Raw genomic sequence first — 6,559 nt, forward strand, 5'->3', positions numbered from 1 at the left:
TGCATACACTGGTCTTAACCCCTGAGACTACCTAGCCTGCTAACACTGGTCTCAACCTGACACTACCTAGCCTGCTAACACTGGTCTCAACCTGACACTACCTAGCCTGCTAACACTGGTCTCAACCTGACACTACCTAGCCTGCTAACACTGGTCTCAACCTGACACTACCTAGCCTGCTAACACTGGTCTCAACCTGACACTACCTAGCCTGCTAACACTGGTCTCAACCTGATACTACCTAGCCTGCTAACACTGGTCTCAACCTGACACTACCTAGCCTGCTAACACTGGTCTCAACCTGATACTACCTAGCCTGCTAACACTGGTCTCAACCTGACACTACCTAGCCCTAACACTGGTCTCAACCTGACACTACTAGGTAACACTGGTCTCAACCTGACACTACCTAGCCTGCTAACACTGGTCTCAACCTGAGACTACCTAGCCTGCTAACACTGGTCTCAACCTGATACTACCTACTAACACTGGTCTCAACCTGACACTACCTAGCCTGCTAACACTGGTGACACTACCTAGCCCTAACACTGGTCTCAAGACTACCTAGCCTGCTAACACTGGTCTTAACCCCTGAGACTACCTAGCCTGCTAACACTGGTCTCAACCTGAGACTACTACCTGCTAACACTGGTCTCAACCTGACACTACCTAGCCTGCTAACACTGGTCTTACCCCTGAGACTACCTAGCCTGCTAACACTGGTCTTAACCCTGAGACTACCTAGCCTGCTAACACTGGTCTTAACCTGACACTACCTAGACTCACAGCTCCCTGACACTACCTAGACTCACAGCTCCCTGACACTACCTAGACTCACAGCTCCCTGACACTACCTAGACTCACAGCTCCCTGACACTACCTAGTCTCACAGCTCCCTGACACTACCTAGACTCACAGCCACTACCTAGTCTCACAGCTCCCTGACAGTACCTAGACTCACAGCTCCCTGACAGTATCTAGCCTCACAGCTCCCTGACACTACCTAGACTCACAGCCACTACCTAGCCTCACAGCTCCCTGACACTACCTAGCCTCACAGCTCCCTGACACTACCTAGACTCACAGCTCCCTGACAGTATCTAGCCTCACAGCTCCCTGACACTACCTAGTCTCACAGCTCCCTGACACTACCTAGACTCACAGCTCCCTGACAGTACCTAGACTCACAGCTCCCTGACACTACCTAGACTCACAGCTCCCTGACACTACCTAGACTCACAGCTCCCTGACAGTATCTAGCTTCACAGCTCCCTGACACTACCGAGTCTCACAGCTCCCTGACACTACCTAGCCTCACAGCATCTAGCTTCACAGCTCCCCAGCCTCACAGCTCCCTGACAGTAATACCGGTGCTGTGACCACTAGCCTTCCCCCAGCTGTCTCCACAGACAGCACCTCTACATAGCTGAGCTGGGGATCTCTCCCTCACTTACCATATTTGTAGGCGCAAGTCACTCCGTGCAGCATGATCCGTAGGGGGGACCAAAATAGCAGCGCAAAATCAGCTGGTTTGGACCGGCCCTGCTGGCCTCCCTGTCTGGAATCTGTTCTGCACAAGTCCTATTGTCATATGGTTAATCAGCTCTTTTCTCTATACAATGCAGTCCACAGCCAGTCAGTCAGCCAGCCAGCCAGCCAGCCAGCCAGCCAGCCAGCCGTGTAGTCAACCAGTCAGTCTGCCAGTCAGTCTGCCAGTCAGTCAGCCAGCCAGCCAGCCAGCCAGCCGTGTAGTCAACCAGTCAGTCTGCCAGTTAGTCAACCAGTAAGCCAGCCAGTCAGTCAGCGAGTCCCACTCGTCCCGGCTCAGCCACCCACCACTATAGAGAACCAGTCAGCCATGCCAGGAAGTTGAGCACAAAGTCAACTGGTCCAGCTTAGGGAAGACTTATTATGGAGAGCTGCCTGATCAGTCCGCTTGGTCTGGTCCCTCAACCCACTGCTGGACTGGACACGACTGGGCTGGTAGTAACCACTGTCTGGCAGCATAAACAGCCTTCTCCCCAACAACCGCCAGCCTAATTAATTGAATCAATGCAGTCAGCAGTAATTCATTCTGATATTTTGAAATGCTTCCCTCTCTTTGAGACAGTGAAATGCCTCCCTCTTTTTGAGACAGTGAAATGCCTCCCTCTCTTTGAGACAGTGAAATGCCTCCCTCTCTTTGAGACAGTGAAATGCCTCCCTCTCTTTGAGACAGTGAAATGCCTCCCTCTCTTTGAGACAGTGAAATGCCTCCCTCTCTTTGAGACAGTGAAATGCCTCCCTCTCTTTCAGACAGTGAAATGCCTCCCTCTCTTTCAGACAGTGAAATGCCTCCCTCTCTTTCAGACAGTGAAATGCCTCCTCTCTTTGAGACAGTGAAATGCCTCCCTCTCTTTGAGACAGTGAAATGCCTCCCTCTCTTTGAGACAGTGAAATGACTCCCTCTCTTTGAGACAGTGAAATGCCTCCCTCTCTTTGAGACAGTGAAATGCCTCCCTCTCTTTGAGACAGTGAAATGCCTCCCTCTCTTTCAGACAGTGAAATGCCTCCCTCTCTTTCAGACAGTGAAATGCCTCCCTCTCTTTCAGACAGTGAAATGCCTCCCTCTCTTTCAGACAGTGAAATGCCTCCCTCTCTTTGAGACAGTGAAATGCCTCCCTCTCTTTGAGACAGTGAAATGCCTCCCTCTCTTTCAGACAGTGAAATGCCTCCCTCTCTTTGAGACAGTGAAATGCCTCCCTCTCTTTGAGACAGTGAAATGCCTCCCTCTCTTTCAGACAGTGAAATGCCTCCCTCTCTTTCAGACAGTGAAATGCCTCCCTCTCTTTCAGACAGTGAAATGCCTCCCTCTCTTTGAGACAGTGAAATGCCTCCCTCTCTTTCAGACAGTGAAATGCCTCCCTCTCTTTCAGACAGTGAAATGCCTCCCTCTCTTTCAGACAGTGAAATGCCTCCCTCTCTTTGAGACAGTGAAATGCCTCCCTCTCTTTCAGACAGTGAAATGCCTCCCTCTCTTTCAGACAGTGAAATGCCTCCCTCTCTTTCAGACAGTGAAATGCCTCCCTCTCTTTCAGACAGTGAAATGCCTCCCTCTCTTTCAGACAGTGAAATGCCTCCCTCTCTTTCAGACAGTGAAATGCCTCCCTCTCTTTCAGACAGTGAAATGCCTCCCTCTCTTTCAGACAGTGAAAGCCTCCCTCTCTTTCAGACAGTGAAATGCCTCCCTCCCTCTCTTTCAGACAGTGAAATGCCTCCCTCTCTTTCAGACAGTGAAATGCCTCCCTCTCTTTCAGACAGTGAAATGCCTCCCTCTCTTTGAGACAGTGAAACAGTGAAATGCCTCCCTCTCTTTCAGACAGTGAAATGCCTCCCTCTCTTTCAGACAGTGAAATGCCTCCCTCTCTTTCAGACAGTGAAATGCCTCCCTCTCTTTCAGACAGTGAAATGCCTCCCTCTCTTTCAGACAGTGAAATGCCTCCCTCTCTTTCAGACAGTGAAATGCCTCCCTCTCTTTCAGACAGTGAAATGCCTCCCTCTCTTTCAGACAGTGAAATGCCTCCCCTCTTTCAGACTGACTTTCTTTAAGACAGTGAAATGCCTCCCTCTCTTTCAGACAGTGAAATGCCTCCCTCTCTTTCAGACAGTGAAATGCCTCCCTCTCTTTGAGACAGTGAAATGCCTCCCTCTCTTTCAGACAGTGAAATGCCTCCCTCTCTTTCAGACAGTGAAATGCCTCCTCTCTTTCAGACAGTGCCTCCCTCTCTTTCAGAAGTGAAATGCCTCCCTCTCTTTCAGACAGTGAAATGCCTCCCTCTCTTTCAGACAGTGAAATGCCTCCCTCTCTTTCAGACAGTGAAATGCCTCCCTCTCTTTCAGACAGTGAAATGCCTCCCTCTCTTTGAGACAGTGAAATGCCTCCCTCTCTTTCAGACAGTGAAATGCCTCCCTCTCTTTCAGACAGTGAAATGCCTCCCTCTCTTTCAGACAGTGAAATGCCTCCCTCTCTTTCAGACAGTGAAATGCCTCCTCTCTTTCAGACAGTGAAATGCTCCCTCTCTTTCAGACAGTGAAATGCCTCCCTCTCTTTCAGACAGTGAAATGCCTCCCTCTCTTTCAGACAGTGAAATGCCTCCCTCTCTTTCAGACAGTGAAATGCCTCCCTCTCTTTCAGACAGTGAAATGACTCCCTCTCTTTAAGACAGTGAAATGCCTCCCTCTCTTTCAGACAGTGAAATGCCTCCCTCTCTTTCAGACAGTGAAATGCCTCCCTCTCTTTGAGACAGTGAAATGCCTCCCTCTCTTTCAGACAGTGAAATGCCTCCCTCTCTTTCAGACAGTGAAATGCCTCCCTCTCTTTCAGACAGTGAAATGCCTCCCTCTCTTTCAGACAGTGAAATGCCTCCCTCTCTTTCAGACAGTGAAATGCCTCCCTCTCTTTCAGACAGTGAAATGCCTCCCTCTCTTTCAGACAGTGAAATGCCTCCCTCTCTTTCAGACAGTGAAATGCCTCCCTCTCTTTCAGACAGTGAAATGCCTCCCTCTCTTTCAGACAGTGAAATGACTCCCTCTCTTTCAGACAGTGAAATGCCTCCCTCTCTTTCAGACAGTGAAATGCCTCCCTCTCTTTCAGACAGTGAAATGCCTCCCTCTCTTTGAGACAGTGAAATGCCTCCCTCTCTTTCAGACAGTGAAATGCCTCCCTCTCTTTCAGACAGTGAAATGCCTCCCTCTCTTTCAGACAGTGAAATGCCTCCCTCTCTTTGAGACAGTGAAATGCCTCCCTCTCTTTGAGACAGTGAAATGCCTCCCTCTCTTTGAGACAGTGAAATGCCTCCCTCTCTTTGAGACAGTGAAATGCCTCCCTCTCTTTCAGACAGTGAAATGCCTCCCTCTCTTTGAGACAGTGAAATGCCTCCCTCTCTTTCAGACAGTGAAATGCCTCCCTCTCTTTCAGACAGTGAAAGCCTCCCTCTCTTTGAGACAGTGAAATGCCTCCCTCTCTTTCAGACAGTGAAATGCCTCCCTCTCTTTCAGACAGTGAAATGTCTCCCTCTCTTTGAGACAGTGAAATGCCTCCCTCTCTTTCAGACAGTGAAATTTAATTCAAACCAGCCAAACATTAAAAGCAATAACTCAATTACATTTTATTGGCAAAGGTCAATCAAATATATTTTATATGGGCCTGTCCTTTCGATAGATCATGGGCCTGTCCTATCGATAGATCATGGGCCTGTCCTATCGATAGATCATGGGCCTGTCCTATCGATAGATCATGGGCCTGTCCTATCAATAGATCATGGGCCTGTCCTATCGATAGATCATGGGCCTGTCCTATCAATAGATCATGGGCCTGTCCTATCGATAGATCATGGGCCTGTCCTATCGATAGATCATGGGCCTGTCCTATCGATAGATCATGGGCCTGTCCTATCGATAGATCATGGGCCTGTCCTATCGATAGATCATGGGCCTGTCCTATCAATAGATCATGGGCCTGTCCTATCAATAGATCATGGGCCTGTCCTATCAATAGATCATGGGCCTGTCCTATCGATAGATCATGGGCCTGTCCTATCGATAGATCATGGGCCTGTCCTATCGATAGATCATGGGCCTGTCCTATCGATAGATCATGGGCCTGTCCTATCGATAGATCATGGGCCTGTCCTATCGATAGATCATGGGCCTGTCCTTTCGATAGATCATGGGCCTGTCCTATCGATAGATCATGGGCCTGTCCTATCGATAGATCATGGGCCTGTCCTATCGATAGATCATGGGCCTGTCCTATCAATAGATCATGGGCCTGTCCTATCGATAGATCATGGGCCTGTCCTATCGATAGATCATGGGCCTGTCCTATCGTTCAGATCATGGGCCTGTCTATCGATAGTTTTCATGGGCCTGTCCTATCGATAGATCATGGGCCTGTCCTACATTAGATAATGGGCCTGCTATCAATAGGTCATGGGCCTGTCCTATTTCGATAGATCATGGGCCTGCCTATCGATAGATCATGGGCCTGTCCTATCGTTAGATCATGGGCCTGTCCTATCAATAGATCATGGGCCTGTCTTTATCAATAGATCACTAGAAGATGCATATTGTTCATTCTAGGAGAGGTCTCGAATGAGTTTTCTGCTAGCGAATTAAAACTTTTAAATTAAAAGTAGCCAGCTGAAAATAGGTATGTTACCAGCTATTTGGGTTGTCTTTATAAGAAACACAGGGAAAACACAGGGAAAGTACTGAGTGTTGCAACATGCTCTGGGCTGTCTTTATAAAAGAGGTGTGGGACCAGAGAAAGTACTGAGTGTTGCAACATGCTCTGGGTTGTCTTTATAAAGAGGTGTGGGACCAGAGAAAGTACTGAGTGTTGCAACATGCTCTGGGTTGTCTTTATAAAGAGGTGTGGGACCAGAGAAAGTACTGAGTGTTGCAACATGCTCTGGGTTGTCTTTATAAAAGAGGTGTGGGCCAGAGAAAGTACTGAGTGTTGCAACATGCTCTGGGTTGTCTTTATAAAAGAGGTGTGGACCAGAGAAAGTACTGAGTG

This window comes from Oncorhynchus keta, unplaced genomic scaffold, assembly GCF_023373465.1.
Source record: "Oncorhynchus keta strain PuntledgeMale-10-30-2019 unplaced genomic scaffold, Oket_V2 Un_scaffold_7810_pilon_pilon, whole genome shotgun sequence".
Classification (NCBI taxonomy): Eukaryota; Metazoa; Chordata; class Actinopteri; order Salmoniformes; family Salmonidae; genus Oncorhynchus; species Oncorhynchus keta.